Here is a 21,655-nt window from a genome sequence, read left to right as displayed (position 1 = left end):
ATTAAGTGTCTGACTCTTGGTTTCAGCTCAGGTTATGATCTCAGTGTCGTGAGACTGAGCCCCTATATAAGCCTCTGCACTCAGTGCAGAATCTGCTTGAGACTCTCTCCCTCTCTTGCTGCCCTTCCCTTCCTCTCTAAAAGAAATACATAAATCTTTTTTTTTTTTAATCCTACCAGATGTCCTAGGTAATGCTATTACACAAGAAAAGAAATAAAACCTACACAAATTTGGAAGGAAGAAATGAAATTACCTTTGTTCAGAGATGACAACTTTCTGTGTAGAAAATCTCAAATAGCAAAAATACTCTGGAACAAATAAGCAATGATAGCAATATTGCAGGATACAAAGTGTGTGTTTAAAAAATTAATTGCTTCCTTATATGTTATCACTAAATAAGTTGACATTGAAATTAAAAATACAACACCACTCATATTGCCACAAAAAATAAAATATAGCACATTGTTAAAGCTTACAGTTCAGGCTGCTGGCTGGCTAATGAACTCACAAGTGTAGCTAGTGTGCTACATGAGGGGCAAGTCTTTCACCAACACCACAAGGGTCTCTGGTCCAATGAGTGGGGTTTGATAATGTCTTACTACAAGTAAAAGAAAAAAAAAAGGAAGAAGGAGAATGAGAAGAAGAAGAAGAAGAAAAAGAAGAAGAAGAAGAAATTTTATGAAATGAAATACTTAGCCATAAATCTAACAAAATACATGTGAAATATGTATGTGGAAATCTACAAAGTTCTAAAGAAAAGCTCATAAAATTAAAAAAAATAATGCAAGCAACTTGCATCTTTAGTCTTTTCATGGAATAAATATTGTATGAGAAAATAAAATGAAAAAACCATAACTTCTCTTTAGATTTCTATTTTAGAAAGCAAGAAAGCCATTATTCTAGGTGAGGCATGTGAAATGCACCTTTTATTATCACTACAAGTTTCAATTGAATGTGTTCATACATTTCCTTTTTATTACAGAAATTAGCATTAGGAAACCACTTTTCTTTAATTACTATTTATGCCTCAGGTAAAAAGAATTATATTTCCTGTGATAAGAGTTCAATGGGGAAAGAAAACATTTATGCTAATAACAGTTTAAGTCTTCAATTCATAGAGCTCTCACAGTCAGGAAAAATAGTTTTAAGCCTTAAGCATAAAGATGAATCATCAACAAAACCAGCAACTAAATTTTAGAACTAGAATTAATTGTATTAATAGCATAATATGTATTTGAATATTCAACTGGTTTCTCTTTTCTCACAAATGTTTATACTCCCTTCTTTTCCATATTCTTTGTAAGCCTAAAAATCAAAACCATTGAACCAGCCAACCATTAAAACTATTGTTTCTGATACTACTTATAGAGGAATAATTCAAAACCCCATAGCTATAACTGATTTTTGTGAGACATTGAGTTGTTGCAATATAGGGCCATTGTATTGCTTCAGGCCAATCTTTAACAAGGTTTCCCAAATAACCTCCTATAGAATAGGAAAAGATAATGCTAAAAGGAACTTTATTTAGACCCCATAGCATGACATTCAGTACACATAGTTATCACATACTAATGCTTTTTAAATTGAAGAATACATTATCAATTGTTCTGGCTGTGGTCCGTAGTAGATCAACAGGCTATTCAAACATTATTTCCTGTAAACTAAGATCTTTCCAACTATGATGGGAACTGCTAGAGAATGTTTAGGCCAGATGTGAATGGGGAAGGGAGCAAACAGATACAATCAAAAAATCTTTATTTTCTCCAGGTAATGGTTTTCTTTTTTACTGAAGCGTTCTACTAGTAATCATTACTTTGTAATTTTTCACTTGCAAAGGAACAATAATTTTGCTTGATTATGTTTCCAAGCGTGATGCTGAATTTTAGAAATGCACAGACCAATAAAGACCAATAAAAACAATCCCCTGCACTATAAGAACTGAAGTGGGCCATAGACACAAATACACAGTGAAATGTGAGCTAAGGGAAGCAATACATCATATTATTCAAAACATTTGAATATTTCACCAAACTGCCTAAATTGGAATCATTACTCTGCCACTTAACAGTCATATGTCTTTAGCATGGGTATAATGTTTCTATGCCTTAGTTCCTCATTGTAGTAACGGGAATAACAGTTCCTCACTTCACAGAGATGTGAATTAATGAATTAACTTACAATGTAGGTTTTAAGAATTGTCCCTGGAATATTGTCAGTATTTACCTTTTATGATGCTTTGGCCTGACTATAACTGAAAAGCACTAAGGCAAAAGAGAATATAAGGTAAAATGAGATTTAAGTTTGATTGAAATAATGATTCAATGATAAAGTAAAACATTTATTTTTCCTCACTCTTCTCTGTCCAAAGTGATACAGTTCAATTCACTGTGGAAAGAGCAAAGGCAAGAAGGATAGGGAGCCAAAATTACCTGGAACTTAGAATTGCATTGGTGATACACAATGGGAGTGGAAAGTATACGATAATATTACTACTAATAGTAAGCATTCAACCACAATAACCACTATAGGAGATAGGTTTAGAACACACAAAAAATAAATCAAGAAGGAGAAAGTATTGCACTGGTGGTTTGGGGAATAAATTGGAAAATTTTTCTCAAAATATGAACTGAGCTTAGAAGAAAGGTTTGAGAACTTCAAAATAATGGAATAAGGGAAATATATGATAGTTGTAAATGTTTCAATATGTAAAATCACGTAGACCTTTAAAGCAAGTATATCTTATCTTTAAGTAACAAATTGAATATTTAAAGAAATAAAAGCTTGGGCATAAAGGTGAAACTGATAATTTCCTTTGTCAACTCATCCTAGGTAACAATTAGAATCAGATTGTTTGAGGTGTCTGGGTGGTTCAGTTGGTTAAAATTCTCACTGTTGACTTTGGCTCAGGTTATGATCTCAGGGTGTTGAGATCAAAACCTGCACATTCAGTGGGGAGTCTGCTTGAGATTCTCTCTCTCCCTCTGTCCCATCCCACCCCCATGTTCTCTATCTCTAAAATAAAAAAAAAAAAAAAATCTTAAAGAGAAAATTAATACTCAAATTGCCTTCCCCTTACATATTCTTAAATCTCCAAGATTATACAATGCCAAATTATTTCTTGTTCTTATTTTTACTGTGTAGCTCGACTCTTCTGTTTAGTCAAATGGGTCATAATCACATTTTCAAGGTAATGTTAACTAGCTAATGGAAGTTTATATTATGGACAACATGAAGATTATCTGTGATTTCCCCCTCTCTTCTATCTCTTTACTGCTTTTTTTTTTGCACCTATTATAATATTCTATAATATAAAAATTCTGTAATTCTATAATAGAAAAATTCTATAAATTCTAAAAATTCTAAAAATTCTACAATATAAAAAAAGGAAAGAAAAATTATAAATCATCATGGTATTGGTGAGGCCAAAATATTGGACCATTTTTTTCATTAAACCAAAATATTTTAGTTGATTTATTTTAATCAATATGAAACTTAATTTAGTCATATTTCAGCACATGATATTCCACAAATAATGATATCTAAGTAAAATACCATAATTTTATAATCAAATGATTAGATTTTAATTCTTGGATTGCAATTTATAAGTTGAATAATGTTAACTAAATGATTTAATCTTCCTGAATCAGTTTCCTAAAATATCAATATTTACAATAAAACTTTTCCTAACTACCTTGCAGGATTAATATGAGAATAAGGTGAATTAAATAATATTAGTGATTTTATTATTATATCAATAGAATAAGAATTATATTTCAAAGTGATCCAATTAATATAATGCCAATAGTTTAAGATAAATATGAATATATATTTCTTTTCTAGATGGAAAATAAGCAACTCAGAAATTTTCAAAAGTAATTAGAAGAAATTGCTGATCTGCTACCATGGATGGATACAGATGTCTGTTCCTACAAGAAGCAGGGCCATCTGTGTATACTACAGCTTCACTGCTCTGTGACAACTTCCTGCTGAATGCAACACAGCTAACTCTAGAGCAAATTGAATAAGTATGTATTCATTTTCAAGTATGTTAGTCATTTATTTTGCTGTCAGGAAATATTTTTATTTGTTGTTGTTGAGTTCCACATCCCTAGTAATTTTATTGCACATTTAAGCAAGAAACCATTAGCCATTCTTCTATATGGTTGAGTGCTCTGACAAACAAATTAAAACTTGGAAATCATGTCATATTCTCTGAGTTATGTATTCCAAACAACCCCCAATGAAAGATATTCAAATGAGTATTTATTCATGCACAAAATTTGTTAAGTATAATGGTTTATATTTCAACTTATATACGTGAAAGTCTTAGTACTTTGATTTCTTATTTTATAAATAACCAATATAGTAAAAGAATATCAAAATACTTAAAGAAGATTTGTGTGGAATTCATTTTACATTGTGCAGGTAAAAACTAGTAACATTTATAAAAGGTTAAATCTGTATTAAGAGATCTGTGAATCAATCTTCCCTCGTTTTTCCATGAATGGCTCTGTCCTGGGATACGCCACACTTTTTCACCTTGTTGTTATTGACTCTCACATCTGCCTCCTACAAAGCCTTTCTAAGTATATACTGGCAAAAAGTAAAAACATTTAAGGTTGAGAGGAATATCAAACAGCTTACTTATGTCCACTTAAAAAAAAATCTCCCTGTGCTTAATGTGACACTGCTACTCACTGTCCCTCTGCATAACAACAGGGCCCTCACACACGCAGCATGATCATGGTTGATATCTTCAGTCTTCATCCAATTGGCCTTTTCTGAAATCCAAGGTATTATTGCTTTCATGAGCTTTTATAACACTATTCTCTCCTGGTTTACAAAAATGTACTCTTGTTATATTTCTTATATCTTTTTTTGTTTTATTTTTAATTTAATTTTATTTTTTCAGTGTTCCAAGATTTGTTGTGTATGCACCACATGCAGTGCTCCATGCAATACCTGCCCTCCTTAATACCCATCAGCAGGCTCACCCATCCTCCCTCTCCCTCCCTTCCAAAACTCTCAGTTTGTTTCTCAGAGTCCACAGTCTCTCATGCTTCATCTCCCACTCCTATTTCCTCCAATTCACTTTTCCTTTCCTCCTCCTAGTGTCCTCCATGTTATTCCTTAGGCTCCACAAGTAAGTGAAACCACATGGTAACTGACTCTCTGCTTGACTTATTTCACTCAGCATAATCTCCTTCAGTACCATCCATGCTGATACAAAAGTTGGGTATTCATCCTCTCTGCTGGAGGCATAATACTCCATTGTATATACGGACCACATCATCTTTATCCATCCATCTGTTGAAGGGCATCTTGGCTCTTTCCACAGTTTGGTGATTGTGGCCATTACTGCTATGAACATTGGGGTACAGATAGCCCTTCTCCTCACTATATCTGTATCTTTGGGGTAAATGCCCAGTAGTGTCATTGCAGGGTCATAGGGTGGCTCTATTTTTAATTTCTTAAGGAATCCCCACACTGTTTTCCAAAGTGGCTGCACCAACTTGTATTCTCACCGACAGTGTAAGAGGGCTCCCCTTTCTCCACATTCTCTCCAACACTTGTTTACTGTCTTGATTTTGGCCATTCTAACTGGTGTAAGGTGTTATCTCAATGTGATTTTGATTTGAATCTCCCTGATGATAATGATGATGAACATTTTTTCATGTGTCTGTTAGCCATTTATATGTCTTCTTTGGAGAAGTGTCTGTTCATGTCTTCTGCTCATTTTTTGATGTGATTATCTGTTTTTTGTGTGTTGGATTTGAGGAGTTCTTTATAGATCTTGGCTATCAGCCCTTTGTCTGTAGTGTCATTTGAGAATATCTTCTCCCATTCCGTGGGTTGCCTCTCTGTTTTGTTGACTGTTTCCTTTGCTGTGCAGAAGCTTTTGTTCTTGATGAAGTCACAAAAGTTCATTTTAGCTTTTGTTTCCTTTGCCTTTGGAGACATGTCTTCAAAGAAGTTGCTGTGGCTGATGTCAAAGAGGTTACTGCCTATGTTCTCCTCTAGGATTTTGATAGATTCCTGCCTCATGTTGAGGTCTTTTATCCATTTTGAGTTTATCTTTGTGTATGGTGTAAGAGAATGGTCATGTTTCATTCTTCTATATATAGTTGTCCAATTTTCCCAGCACCATTTATTGAAGAGACTGTCTTTTTTTTCCCCCACTGTATGTTTTTTCCTGCTTTGTCGAAGATAATTTGACCATCGAGTTACGGGTCCATATCTGGACTCTCTACTGTGTTCCACTGGTCTGTGTCTGTTTTTGTGCCAGTACTATGCTGTCTTGGTGATCACAGCTTTGTAGTAAAGCTTGAAATCAGGCAACATGACACCCCTAGCTTTGTTTTCTTTTTTAACATTTTCTTAGCAATTCGTGGTCTTTTCTGGTCCCATACAAATTTTAGGGTTGTTTGTTCCAGCTCTTTGAAAAATGCCAGTGGAATGTTGATTGGGATAAAATTGAAAGTATAATTTCTCTAGGCAGTATAGACATTTATACAATGTTTATTCTTCCTATCCATGAACATGGAATAGTCTTACATCTTTTTGTGTCTTCTTCAATTTCTTTCATGAGTGTTCAGTGGTTCCTCAAGTACAGATCCTTTACCTCTTTGGTTAAGTTTATTCCCAGGTATCTTATGGTTTTTGGTGCTATAGTTAATGAAATTGATTCTCTAATTTCCTTTTCTGTATTTTCATTGTAACCGTATAAGAAAGCAACTGATTTCTGTGCATTGATTTTTGTATCCTGCCACATTGCTGAATTGCTGTATGAGTTCTAGTAGTTTGGGGGTGGAGTCTTTTGGGTTTTCCATATAAGGTATCATGTCATCTGCAAAGAGAGAGAGTTTGACTTCTTTTCAATTTGAATACCTTTTAATTCTTTTTGTTTTCTGATTGCTGTTGCTAGGACTTTTAGTACTGTGTTGAACAACATTGGCGAGAGTGGGTATCCTTGTCATGTTCCTGATCTCCAAGGGAAGGCTATCAGCTTTTCCCCATTCAGAATGATATCTGTGGTGAGTTTTTCATAGATAGATTTTATGAAGTTGAGGAGTGTTCCTTCTATCCCTATACTTTGGAGAGTTTTAATCAGGAATGGATGCTGTATTTTGTCAGATGCTTTTTCTGCATCAATTGAGAGGACCATGTTCTTCTTCTCTCTTCTCTCATTGATTTGTTCTATCACATTGATTTGTGACTGTTGAACCACACTTGCCTGCCAGGGATAAATCCCACCTGGTCATGGTGGATAATCTTTTTAATGTATTGTAGGATCCAACTAGCTAGGATCTTGTTGAGAATCTTAGCATCCATATTCATTAGGGATATTGGTCTGAAATTCTCCTTTTTGGTGGGGTCTTTGCCTGGTTTGGGGATCAGGTAATGCTGGATTCATAGAAAGAGTCTGGAAGTTTTCCCTCTGTTTCAGTTTTTTGAAACAGCTTCAGGAGAATAGGTATTCTCTCTTCTTTGAATGTTTGGTAAAATTCTCCAGGGAATCCGTCAGGTCCTGGGCTCTTGTCTTTTGGGAGGTTTTTGATCACTGCTTCAATCTTGTTACTAGAAATTGGTCTATCCAGGTTGCCAATTTCTTCCTGTTTCAGTCTTGGAAGTTTATAGATTTCCAGGAATGCATCTGTTTCTTCTAGGTTGTTTAACTTATAGGCATATAACTGTTGATAATAATTCCTGATGGTTGTTTCTATTTCCTTGGTGTTAGTCGTGATCTCTCCCCTCTCATTCATAATTTCATTAATTTGGGTCCTCTGTCTTTTCTTTTGGATTAGTTTGGCTAGTGGTTTGTTGATCTTACTGATTCTTTCAAAGAACCAGCTTCTAGTTTCATTGATGTGTTCTACTGTATCTCTAGTTTCTAACTCACTGATATCCGCTCTTGATTATTTCCCTTCTTGTATGTGAGGTTGGCTTAATTTGTTGTTGATTCTCCAGTTCTTTAAGGTGTAAATAGAGTTGGTGCATTTGGGATTTTTCCAGGTTTTTTGAGTGAGGCTTGGATGTCTATGTATTTCCCCATTAGGACTGCCTTTGCTGTATCCCATAGATTTTGGACTGATATGTCTTCATTATCATTGGTTTTCATGAATTGTTTAAGTTATTTGATTTCTTGGTTGAGCCAAATATTCTTGAATAGGACTGTCTCTAGCTTCCAAGTGTTTGAATTCCTTCCAAATTTTTTCTTGTGGTTGAGCTCCAGTTTCAAAGCATTGTGGTCTGAGAATATGCAGGGAATAATCTCAATCTTTTGGTATTGGTTGAGCCCTGATTTGTGACCCAGTATGTGGTCTATCCTGGAGAAAGTCCCATGTGAGCTGGATAAGAATGAGTATTCTGTTGTTTTAGGGTGGAATGTTCTGTATATAACTATGAGGTCCATCTGGTCCAATATGTCATTCAGTATTCTTGTTTCTTTACTGATTTTCTGCTTGAATGATCTATTACAAGAGTAGCATGTTATGATACAATTAATGTATTCATATCAACATGACCCTTTATCTTGATTAACAGCTGGCTTATGAGTTGGCTGCTCCTGTATTGGGGGATAAATATTTACAATTGTTAGATCTTCTTGGTGGGTAGACCCTTTAAGAATGATGTAGTGTCCTTCTATATCTCTGACTACAGTCTTTAGCTTAAAATCTAATTTATCTGATATGAGAATCACTATCTCAGCTTTCTTTTGAGGCCCACTGGCATGAAAGATGCTTCTCCATCCCTCCACTTTCAGTCTGGATGTATCTTTAGGTTCCAAATGTGTCTTTTGTACACAGCATATGGACAGGTCCTGTCATTTTATCAAGTCTGCAACCTTGTGCCATTTTATGGGAACATTTAGGCCATTCATATTGAGAGTGATTATTGAAAGGTAAGTTTTTATTGATATCATGTTGCCTGTGAAGTCCTTGTTTCTATAGATTGTCTCTGTAAGTTTTTGATCTGTGTCACTCTTGGGTTCTTTCTTCTTTTGCAGAACTCCCCTTAATATTTCTTGTAGTTCCGTCTTGGTGGTCACATACTCTTTTAAATCTTGTCAGTCTTGGAAGCTCTTTTATCTCTCAATCCATTTTGAATGTTAGCCTTGCTGGATAAAGTATTCTTGACTGCAGATTCTTCTCATTTAGTGCCCTGAATATGTCTTGCCAACCCTTTCTGGCTTGCCAGGTTTCTGTGGACAGGTCTGACATTATTCTGACAGTCCATCCTCTGTATGTAAGGAAACTCTTCCCCCTAGCTGTCCTTAAGAACTTTTGTCTGAAATTATGATTATTGAATTTCACAATTAAATGTATGGATGTCTTTCTAGACTCGTTGATCTTGAGGGTATCCTTTCTGACTCTAGGACATGAACACTTGTTCCATTCCCCAGATTAGGGAAATTTTCATCCAGAATTTATTCAACTATACCTTCTAGTCTTCTCTCTTTCTCCACCCCCTCAGGGATCCCAATAATTCTGGTGTTGGAATGTTTCATGGCATCATTTTTTCCCTAACATTTCTGTTTTCATGGCTTCTAAGCTGCTTGTTCCAGGCCCCATCCTGATCCTTCTTTTCTATCAGTTTGTCTTCTAGATCTCTGATTCTATCTTCTGCCTTGGTTACCTAAGCTGTTAGAGTATTTAGATTAGATTGGATCTCATTGATAGCATTTTTAACTTCTGCCAGTTTGGCTCTCATTTCCACCCTTAGAGATTCTATATTGTCACTGATGGTCTTCTCCAACCTAGCCAATGCCTGGATAATTATTACCCTGAATTCCCTTTCTGACATACTGTTTATGTCCCTATCCAATAGTTCTGATGGGGAGGGCACAGTCTCTGAATATTTCCTCTGTTGAGTGTTCCTCCTCCTAGTCATTTTGGTGAGAGGTGGTTGAGGGGATGTAGAGCTGAATATATCAACCACAATCCAGGCAAGGTGCACCCTGTAACATCCTTAGGGATGGTCTTCTAACCTGACTGGTAGGGCTCAGAGAAGCTACTCTGGTAGAAAGAATCCTGGGAGACTGACAGGGGGCACCACGTGGAGAGAGGATCAAGGCACTACTTTAAAAAAAAAAAAAATTAAAGATTTTATTTGTTTATTTTAATTTTTTTTGTTTGTTTTTTGTTTTTTGTTTTAAGAGAGAGTGAAAGTAAGAGAGAACACAGAGAGGGAGAAATATAATTGCCACTGAGTGGAGAGCCCAATGTGGGGCTTGATCCCAGAACCATGGGATCATGACCTGAACCAAAGGCAGTCACTTAACTGATTGAGCCACCCAAGCATCCCTCTTTTACCTATTCTTATATACTTTTTGCATTTGGATGATTATGGCAGTTACTTTTCTGTGTCAATTGATTGGGCTAAGAGATGACCAAATAGCTGGTAAAACATTATTTCTGGGTATGTTTGTGTCAGAGATAAGCATTTCAATCAGTAGACTGAGTAAAGAGATCCATCTTTACCAGAATGGAGGTTGGGGGCATCATCAAATTCACTGAAGACCAGAATAGAACAAAAAGGTGGAGGAAGGGCTAGTTTTCTTTTACTCGAGCTGGGATATCCATCTTTGCCTGCACACTGACATCAGAACTGCTCTCAGACCTTTGGATTCCTTTGTACTTTGGATTTAGACTAGTTATTCTCACCTTAAAATGCTCATGGATTATACTACCAGCTTTCTTTGTTCTCCAGTTTGCAATGGCAGATAGTGGAACATTTAAGCCTCCATAATCACAAGAGTCAATGGCATAAAAATATCACTTCTTATATATCTATATCTATGCTATTAGTTCTGCTTCTCTGGAGAACCCTGACTAATAGAGTTGATATTGTTCTCAGGTACCATGTCCTTTGCATACTTCCTCTGGTTTCAAGTATTTCATGTATATAATTTCATGACACAACAGATTCCATTTTTTAACCGCTTTTCTGAACTTCAGCATTTTATTTCACATGGATCCCCCTTTGAATGGAGTTCCCTTTAGAGTTCTGTTGCCAAGAACATAATATACTCCAGCTAGTTTGAATAGAGTGAGATTTCCTAGTTAGTAGGAAGATAAAAGATTCCTTCATCACTCAATATCCATCAGTTGATAAACCTTTTTTGGATTTTACTTTTAAATGTTTTTTATATAGTTCTACTCATATAAGTCATCCTAGTTCTAATCTGTAAAACATATTCTCAGCCTTTTAAAATACTTGCCAGATTGAGCACAAGTTTTAACTATCTCTGAAACTTCATAAATCAAAATTTATATATGACCATCACATTTCTGTGGAAAACACACACACACATACACACACACACACACACACACACACCCCATTATGGGGAAGCAGGACTGTCTTTTATACTCATAATCAAATTAATTTCCTAACTTGGTTTATTTATTAGTTTCTTTTAATTTGCAAGGAATACAACATATGTGAATTACTCCATTTGTAAGAATTAGAAGGTAATATATTCAGTAGCCAGACAACTATGTTCAAGGCAAAAATTATCATGAGTTCAGACTTATATGCAAAGTTACTTGAATATTAAGATTCTCGCTCTCCTTACTCCCCTGCCCCAGCTTCCCGCTCAGGCTCTCAGTCAAAAAAAAAAAAAAAAAAAAAAAAAAAGAGAGAGTGAGAGAGAGAGAGAATTAAGCTAATTATATATATATATTTTTTTTCTTTATCAGATCCCCATAGTGGTAGAGCTTAAATTTATTTAAAAGTATTTTTTTCTTTCTAAATTTTAGCATGTCTTGTATCCTCTATCAACTAAATATTAAAGGATTTATTAAAAAATTGTGCTTCTTAAATTTTGGTAAGAAGTGATTTTACATTTTTGTATAATTCTCTTTCAGAGAAACACATGTAAAAGCAGGATTAAGGAACAGGAAAGATTTTGTTAGTTTCTGACTTTATTAGACCTGCCAATATATGTGTTAGCCTTACCCTATAATTGCTAACTCAGTTCCTAAAATAAGTGGGTTTTAGATTTTTCATTATCAGCAATATGTAAAGTTCAAAGATATTGTTATTTTTGTTCTAGAGAAAACTTACAAGTTATTATCAATCGGATGGTCTTGGGAAAAAACAAAACAAAACAAAACAAAACTTATGCTTCTTTGCTATTTTGTATCACTGTTAAGATTTCTGCTTTGCTTTTCTGATTAGCATTCTGTGTGTTTGTATAGCTTGGAAATTGCCTTAAACCTATGTCCACTTGGTTAAGTCTTTGACAAGAGAATTTAGTCAGTTTCTTCCCTGAAAACTTACTATGCCAATTTTTTCCTTTCTTCTACTCATGCAGACAGCTGACTGTGCCTTAGCTGGAATTGTTTCCTGGAACCACATCAACACAACTCTACTTGCTATGTATTCTCCAAACTTAAGCACATTTCCATGTCCAACATCTATCTACTAGATCTCTTTGAATAGTTTTCTAACTGGAAAGTGAAAGGTTTAGTTTGCCACAGAATCTTTGGACATAATATGCAGTTTTAGGCTACTGATAGTCCCTTGGAGCCAACTCTATAAAAAAATTCTGTATCTTTAGTCTTGGACCTTTCCAGTAGTTATATTGTGGTGTCTGCACTGGATGCTATGAATGCTTTTAAGAAGTGAAGGAGAGGGCCACAATATTGACAAAAATGTCTAAAGAGGAAATGGGAATGATACAATGGATTTATTATATAAGACCAGATAACCTCCCACCTGATTATGTTGTCTTGGAATTTCCAAAGAACATTCTTTTCATTTAAGATAATAAAGGGTCTGCTGTCAAGGGAGATAGCAACATCTCTGAGAATCTTGATGATAGCTGTTCCCTGCATTGTGTGATTTTTAGTAGAAGCATAATGTAATGTACTACCTAATAATCAGTGGATATTATGGGATTTTGAAAAGGCAGACCAAGTAGCAACACTTTACCTTCAGAGGCAAGAGGGGGAAAATTAATACATAGTGAGTAGGATGACCTGAGTCTCTATCAGGATAACTTGATTGTTAGGACTCTCTGATGATGACTACATAGATCATAGGTTTCCTAGGAGAGAGATAGACAGTCAACTATTATATATTTTGACATTTATAATAAAATTTGACTTGTATAATCTCAAGAGCTAGTGAGCAACTATGGAAAAGTGTGGTCCTTCTTCCAGTTTTCAGATCTAATGTAGTTAAAAAATCTAAATATATTCACAAATCCATAGCCTGTTGTTTGAAATTGTGGTCTGGTCCCCTTGAGGAAGAATCCTGAAATAGTAAAGGACATGGAGGTGCTTTCAGTAGAATTAATATAGACAAAAAAAAAAAAATGACAAGGCTTTCAAAGAAATGTTTGATTCTTTTTGCCGATACTGTCATTAAAGAACAAGAAATACCACAATAGTTCCCAATTAGAGTTAAAGCTTTGGAGGCTACCTGATAAATATTGTACCTGTTTTATTTTTATAGTTGGGACAAATGGGTCATCTATACAACTTTGGTTATTTACTCTAAACCCAAATCTTTCTACTTTATCAACATAATAAATCAGCAGCAAGAATACATTCCATGAGGACTTACAATGATTAGTAACACTAACAAAGACTTGAAGATTGCTAATGTAGCTGTGCCATATCTCCCGTTCTGTTGCCTGTCTGTTTGGTGTGTTAGCCAGATGGATGAAGGCATATATCTCTAAACCTAACCAAGTATTGGTTCCAATTGCTGCTGCTTACCTGGAGTTGTTTCAGGCATGGTTATTTTTTACTGGAAGAGAACCACAAAACTTTTGGCATTTGATATGTGAGCAATGAATTAGTGAATAATTACTTATTGGTATTCCTCAGTAGGGACAATCAAAAGCAAAGGCAATTAATGGTTCCCTAGAATGGGAAACAATACATATTCATTGTCTCACATCAAAGCTGTTAATTCCTTTATTTTCTATTACAGCTTAGTCTCCAGGGACTTTGTTCAATCTAACCTTCCACAAGATTTTCCATTAGTCCAATATATTGATCATGTCATGTTAATTAGATCCAGTGAATGGGGAGTGTCAAATATCCTAAATTATCTAGACAAATGTGTGTCAAAGGTTGGCAGGTAAGTCACAGAACTTAATTGCCCTTCACAATAACGAAATCTTTAGGAGTCCAGTGGTCTGTGAGGTCCTAGGATACGCTTTTTATGATAAAGGACAAGTTTTTGCACATCTCACCTCCAATGTCCAAGAAAGAGGCACAATGTCTCATGAAGCATTTTGGATTTTGGAGACAGCATCTACCGCATTTGAGACTCTAACTAGAACTAACTTATTGGGTAACTCTGAAGGTAGTTGTTTCGAGTGGAACTCAAATGCTCTGGAGCAAATCAAGGCTATAAGGAAAACAAACTTGTCACTTGATCCATATGACCTAGCATACTTGATGGTACTTGAGGTATGCAGAGTGGATAAGTATGCTGTGCAGAGTCCTCAAAAAAACCTAATAGGAGAGTCACAGCATGAAATCCTAGAGTTCTAGAGAAAAGTGACAACTTTTGTAGCCGAGAATTTTTTTCTCTTTGATAAAGTTCCTGATATGCTACTAGGTTATATTAATGGCAATAAGAGGATGAAACCCAAGCTGTATATTCATCATTTCATAAGGTTGTGCAGGGATAGTTGCAATTCATTATATGATGGAAGTGTGCTTTAGAGCTCAGGCTCGAATAGATTCTGAAGCCGTTGTAAATTATATAAATAGGTGTCTTGGACTCTCATGTGACTTTCTTCTCTTCCTCTTCCTCAATTCATATCTCTGGCCTCATTGAGAGTTTCCTATAACCAACTGACAGAGTTAAAAAGGCATTGGCCTTGGTTAAGAGATGGGTTAGGGCTATATGTTGGCACTAGACAGAAAGAATTATCATTTTACATCCTCTTTCATGAGTGTCACTAAAGGACAGTGGTAAAGAGAAATCCTTCCACTGGAAAGAACTAGGATGAACATGGCCATCAAATTAATACGAGAGGAGAGACAGCTTGAAGGACTGATGCACACTACTATCAGGCACTGATAGGTAACTTGGTCAGTTAGATTACGAGTTGCTAGAGAAAAATACTGGGAGATCTGACCAGAGAAGTCCAGGGAAAGAGTTAGGTGGATGTATCTTTGGGAATGGATATAAAGTGTGCATAAATACCATTTTATCTCACATTAATTCCCAACAGAGAATATTTACTCCCAGGACAGAGAATAACCATAACTTCCAGAGAATTTCTCAAAACCCATGTAGACAGAACAGGACTAACTCCATGGATGTGTAATTCATGTAGTCACATGTGGCTCCACACCCAGAAGGCTCCATGTTTGGTAATGCACTGCTATCACCTTGAAATTCATAGGGACTTTTGAATGAGGGTCCTAAGTTTTCATTTTTCCCTGGAGCCCACAAATAATGTCATCTATCTCAAATAGGATGAGTAGCCCCATGGGTCACAACTGACCTCTATCACATGCAACTCCAGTATTTATCCAGTGGGCCTCATTATTAAAGTTGTGAGTTTGACAGTGATAGAGGCTATTAATGGCATTCAAATCCCAGTACCTTATCATCATCAATTCTGATCTTGCTACTTGCATTTTGAATATCCAATTAGATAACAGCTAAAATTGCCAGATGATATATATGATGCCAGCTCAAATGTGAACTGTAAATAAACAATAGGTTCTTTGTTTTGGTTTAAGTATGTGGAACACGTTTATATTTAAAAAAGTGTGCTTCAAGTGTGAAATTCAAATTTGACTGTGTAGTCTACATTTTTATGTGTTAAACCTGTCAACCTTATCAGCATTACAAACAAACACTAAGTACTCAACTGAGCATGATTCTTTGGTGCACCATCCATTCAGCTACCTGGTATTAGGTTGATTAAATTAACCAATTCCACCTTTGAAGTGAAAACACTATATTCTTATAATGATCAATATATATTCTAGATATAGAATTTTTCTTCCTTATCCAAAATGTTTCCATAAGTACCATTATCATTACAGACTGCTTGATGTATGAACATCTTATGTGTCAGATGCACTTAGGTTAATACGTGGATTATATTTCAAAGTCAGTGAGACAACAGGATCTTTACCACAGAAATCATTCATCTCACGTTGTTCCCCAGAACCAAGAGACAACTGTCTGATAGAATGGTGTAATAGCTCACTGCAGGCTCAACTAAGGTGCCAGCTACAGAGATCTATACTTTGGGATTTGAGTGCTGTCTTCTAGGATATGGCATATGAATCCATTGGTAATCAGGTTACACTATGTCAGTAGCAAGAGTATATTATCTAAAAGCAAAGGAGGAACCTAGAAGTAACTCCTTGTACTATCACTTACATGAGGCACCTGTATAATGTGTGATTTCTATCCCTAAAATTTAGCCTTTTCTGATTGAAAGACCTTAATCTCCAGATGGCCAGTGCCTCCGCCAAAGGACACAATAAGGGTTCTACTGAACTGGAGGCTTAAACTACTATTTGGCCACTTTGGGTTTATTCTGCTACCTGATATAATTAATTCTGATTATCAAAGAGATAAAGGTTGCTTTTGTGCCTTGAGGTTCTGGGAGAATTATGTCTACAATCAAGAGAATTCTCTTGACACTTTCTTTTTGTTTGTTTACTCAAGCATTAAAAGAAACAAGCAAACAATAAAATATTATTTTAGCAACTAATTACAGTAGCCGATTCCTCTGACTTTATAAAGACAAAGTCCTGGGGATATTTTCCCAGCGTCCCTGAAAGCAAGAGGAGTGGATTTTAGCAGTGAAATGAAATTGGAATTTCCAATAGATACACTGTTTACTTCTCTTCTTATTCCAAGATGCATTTGTTTTGAATGATCTTTTGGGAGATAATCCAGCCTGGCCAAGCAATCAGTCAGCTACATTTGTTCAAAAATCTGTGGACAAGTTTGCTGCAGGACTTCCCCATTTTCCCTTACTCTTATGTCCCTGGGACCATACCCCTCAATAAAATTTTAACAAACAAGGTTTGATCTAGATTCTGTTATAAAGAAAACTATGTAAAGAGGCTGCTTTTACTTTTTTGCTGAATTACAACTTTTTTTTGAATTATTACATCATGTTTTTTTTTTAACCCTCCTTTCATGCTAAGTGGCCCCTAAACAAAGATTCCAGTTACTAATATGTAACAATTATATGTCAGTGGTAGAATTTTAACATAATGTTGCTTCAGTGGCCAAGTGCGTTATTTCTTCTACAATTCACTCACATAATCATTATTATGCTTTACTATTAGCAAAACATAAAACTATTAGAGTAAACCATTAGAAAAAACACTTTCCCTACTCATCACTATGTCCAGGCATTTTAACACAAGTTAAGCTCCAAGACAATCCAGAGAAACAATTTACTAGATCCTTCTAACTTGTATCAGCTGACGTTGGAGAATTGCAGCGGAAAAGGATTCTAAAAGGATGATACAAAGTTAGACAATATAAACTTGGATAGGGTTGAATCTATTAAATTGGGCATTTATAATTTAATGTGTTAACATTAGTTATGGGATCAAATGATTGACTTCATTGATTAATTGAAGTCTAAATTAAATACTGGCCTGTGGTGGGTTAATAAGGTAGAGGAGCTATAGCACTGCAAATGAGTTCATATGCAACCTACTCAATCACTTCAGTCACCTCTGGATAGTGTAGATAAGATCCAATTTCAATAAAAGGAAGGAAGGAAGAGTGTAAGTATAATTACGTGAAATAAGAGTTTGTCAGTTTCTTTATACCTGTGTTGTTTTGTTCCATTTCTTGTGCATCCCCTTACATCTAGTAGCGAGGAAGACATTCTATAGTATAACTTACACTGATTATTATTTCACAAATCCCTCCTCCTCTCCCGGCAGTTCTCTCTTGACTATCTGAAGAGCTCTGGAGCTAACAAATGTTACAATTTATGTTTTTGTAGTGGCTTAATGATTTAATTGGCATCATCCCATGGTGATTTAATAACTTACTAGAATTGTATCTACCCTTTATAGAATATGATTTTCTTAATTTGGAACAAAGGAAAAAAATAAAAAGCTAAATGGCAAAGGCACACTGTACCTTTTCCTTTTGTACCTTTCCATATTCATTCTTTACCATTTGTTGTGCCCCAGGGGGCTAACCTCTACAGACTACATTACTGTTGCTCCCAAAGGGCTGGCTTCTAGTTATTTGGGTTAATGGCAGGCCACCTGAGGGATCAGAGGGAAGGAGGAGGGACAGCTCTTATCTATCCTCCTTATTATGGGCAGCACTCTGACTGTGGCTATATCCACTTACCTCTACAGCATCCCTTGCCTCTCTTTCTGATTCTCTCTCTCACTGAGCTTCAGTGGCATCTTTTTCTCCTCTGTTTTTTTCTGATTCAAGGTCAGTAATGACATATTAGTATCTTGAGTACCTCAGCACGCCTTGTTATTCCTATAACACTGTGCTTACTCCTGTAAACATTTCCTTTACTAAAGACTCTTGAAAAATCTGAGTAAAATCTTTCCTTTTGGGACCTTGACTGATAACGGTATCTACCATTTTCAATAAGGTGTTTTGGGAATTGTATAGAAGCATGAGAGACTGAAAAGAATACAGAGATTACATGTTCTACACTTTGTAACCTTAACCCTGACCAAGGGAAAGGTTTCTCATGCTTTGAGCTCTTCAAAAGAATCTATATAAATCCAAGGCTTCTCCTTATAATTCTTGTTTTCTTTGAACTTGTTAAAGTTTAAATCCCTGCAGCAGTGCCAAGCAGGGGGCTCCAAATAGACCTCTGCTGTTTTAATAAAAGGAACAGAAAAAGGAGACAAAAATAATGAAGTAAAAGGCCCTGAAAAGTGACTCAGTTGTGAGATTCTGGGGTGTTGGCAGGGAAAGAAAATCAGTAATAGGAAAAAAAAAAAGTAGTCACTAAAAAGCTTGGGTTTTATTTTAAAATACAATCTTTTTAGATGTGATTTTATTTTAGCTATCATTTATTTACAGAATTTATAAAAGTTAGATTTATAGAAACATTTTCATTTGTTTTTAGGAACTTACTTTTCAAATATCATAATGCAGATCACACTATGTTTTACACTTGTACACTGGCAACTGTAAAAAAAGGTGTTCTAATCTCTGTAGGTGCTAAAATCATAAGAGCTGTAGGAGAATCATGTCATTATATATAAAGTAATAGAAATCCTGGCATTATTATTTTTAAAGCTTTGATCTATCTAGCCAAATAGGTTAATAAAATAAAAAACTCAGGGTGGATTTCTCTTCTAGTGAAAAGTCTAAAACAGAGTACAGTTGGACAATTCTGAATCATAAGATTAAAGGGACATCTGCAGCTTAAAAGCAAGTTTTATCCACATAAAGATCCAACAGAGTGATGATAGATTCCTGCCTCACCATGTTACTGACATTTCTTAAAAGAAAGGATAATGATTACAGTATCTTGGTTGGATACTATTGAGAAAGTGAATTTTCTGGTAATTATGTTCACAAGAGCAAAGCTAAAGATCTCTCATTGAAATTAAACAATGTACAGAATTAAACAATGTACACCCATAGGACCCGTCTGCAGATGGATATCAGCTTCATTTTTGTGATGATTTATGCATTAAGATAATGTTAAAACATATGGTATAAAAGGTCTATCTGAACTTTGAAGAATTAATCATGCAATATGGCATCCTATCATAAAACTTTAATTTCAATTTTTTTAATATTGTCCTCATAAGGAAAATCCTGACTTCGGGGAAAATGTTTTTCTATACAACCATAATTTCAAAAGCATCAGGAAGGAGTGCCATGTGAAATTATGTTAACGATAGAGCACTGTTCAACTCATACCATTGTGATATAAGATAAAACACATTATCAGTAAGATACTATGATATATGCCAGACTTACCTTGTGATTTCCTTATAAATCTTTATCTGATTTATGTTTTTTTTTTTCCCTCTAAGGTTTTATGTGTTTACTGAAAAGAGAGAGAGAGAGCAAGTGAGAGAAGGAGACGTGCATGAGCCGTAGGGAGGGGCTTGGGAAGAGGGAGCAGCAGGCTCTCAGCGGAGCAAGATGCATGGCTGGATCTGGGTGTGTTGGGATCACGACCTGAGCCTAAGGCAAATGCTTAAGTGACTGAGCCATCCAAGATCCCTATGGTTTTTTTTTTATTACGCCTTTAAAATTTTTTTTTTATCAATTTATATACAAAGACTTAGAATACTAAAGTGACTACCATTCTTAACTCCTTTTCATGTTTTAAATTGTAACATATAAAGGGGTTTCTAAACTTCTAGTGCCTTCTTCAGTATATTTAGTTTATTGAAATATAGTTAATGAGAGACTTTCTTACCAAACCACAGTATTTATTCTTGGAAAGATTTTGAATCCATTTTCTTTATAATAATGAAAAGAATAGAAAAATCTAAAAGAACACCTTAAGTTTCTCTCACACATCCGTGACCTTAAATGTAAAGTTTTATACCTTCAGACTCTACTTTCAAATGTTTGTCTCTTTACAAATTTTAGAGTGTGGAACAACTCACCCGCATGTTTATCAATTATAGAATGCAGAAAATAATAGTATTAAAATAATGAAGAATAGGATAAATGATATAATGTATATAGAGTGTTTAATCCAGAAGTTAAAACATATTTTAACTATTCAAAATCAGTGGCAAATCCCAAGAAAAATCCTGTGTTTCCCAGAGCTAATGAAGGCACAAGAATTTTCTAAGTTCTTAAAAGGCTATAGGACAAGTGTCCTGACTCATCATCTCATAGGATCCTTCAGCTATCTGAAGACTTTCATACTTTAACTCCTCCTGATAATGTCATCCACTTCAACCCCTGCTGCTCATGCACCTACCATGCTGGGATCCCAATCTCTGATGGTAAGAGGAACTGAAAGATGGTAGTAACAGGGATATCTGTATTTACCTATTTCTCATTGTACAGTTTATCTACCATACCCACCTCTACCTCATTCTGACAGGAAGATAGGTAGATTATTAATCTGAAGCAGACAACAAACTTGAAATATGTGAGGACATTTTTTTTCCTTCCACCTGACACTTGAAAGCTGAAGAAAAAGTCATCATATTGTAAAGTAATTATTTAAAGGATACATCATCAAATGTAAAAGAAAATGGCCTGAGCCATATTTGCAAACCACAGAATCTATTTTTCTTCTTCATGTCTGTGATAAAATAAAGCTTAGTGGAAGAAGGGGGATAAAAGTAAAGAGGTAAGAAAAGAGTCTTCTTTCTTTTTTCCTCCCTCCCTTCCTCCCTACCTCTTTCTTTCTTTCTTTCTTTCTTTCTTTCTTTCTTTCTTTCTTCCTTCCTTCCTTCCTTCCTTCCTTCCTTCCTTCCTTCTTTCTTTCTTTCTTTCTTTCTTTCTTTCTTTCTTTCTTTCTCCTTTCTTTCTTTCTTTCTTTCTCTCTCTCTCTCTCTCTCTCTCTCTCTTTTAAGTGAATAAAGGAAATAAATAGAAGTCCCAGTCTCCACCCACTGGGTCTCAGCCCTCTGCTGCCACATACATATACATGAGAGCTAAGGTTTCCTGTAGCATCCAATACCATTTTGTCAGAATGCCCTTGGAGAGAGAGAAAGGGGGA

General features: G+C 35.3%; 1 non-coding gene across 1 annotated transcript; it reads left to right on the top strand.

Annotated features, from left to right (window-relative positions):
• The first annotated feature begins 454 nt into the window (after positions 1-454).
• Positions 455-606, top strand: LOC116871566. The gene has a single exon (XR_004383435.1). It is a non-coding gene; the product is annotated as a small nucleolar RNA SNORA62/SNORA6 family (small nucleolar RNA).
• The last annotated feature ends 21,049 nt before the right edge of the window (positions 607-21,655 follow it).

Source organism: Lontra canadensis, unplaced genomic scaffold (genome assembly GCF_010015895.1).
Source record: "Lontra canadensis isolate GAN:19392208 unplaced genomic scaffold, GSC_riverotter_1.0 scaffold26, whole genome shotgun sequence".
Lineage (NCBI taxonomy): Eukaryota > Metazoa > Chordata > Mammalia > Carnivora > Mustelidae > Lontra > Lontra canadensis.
This window is presented reverse-complemented; position numbering and strand designations above follow the sequence as displayed.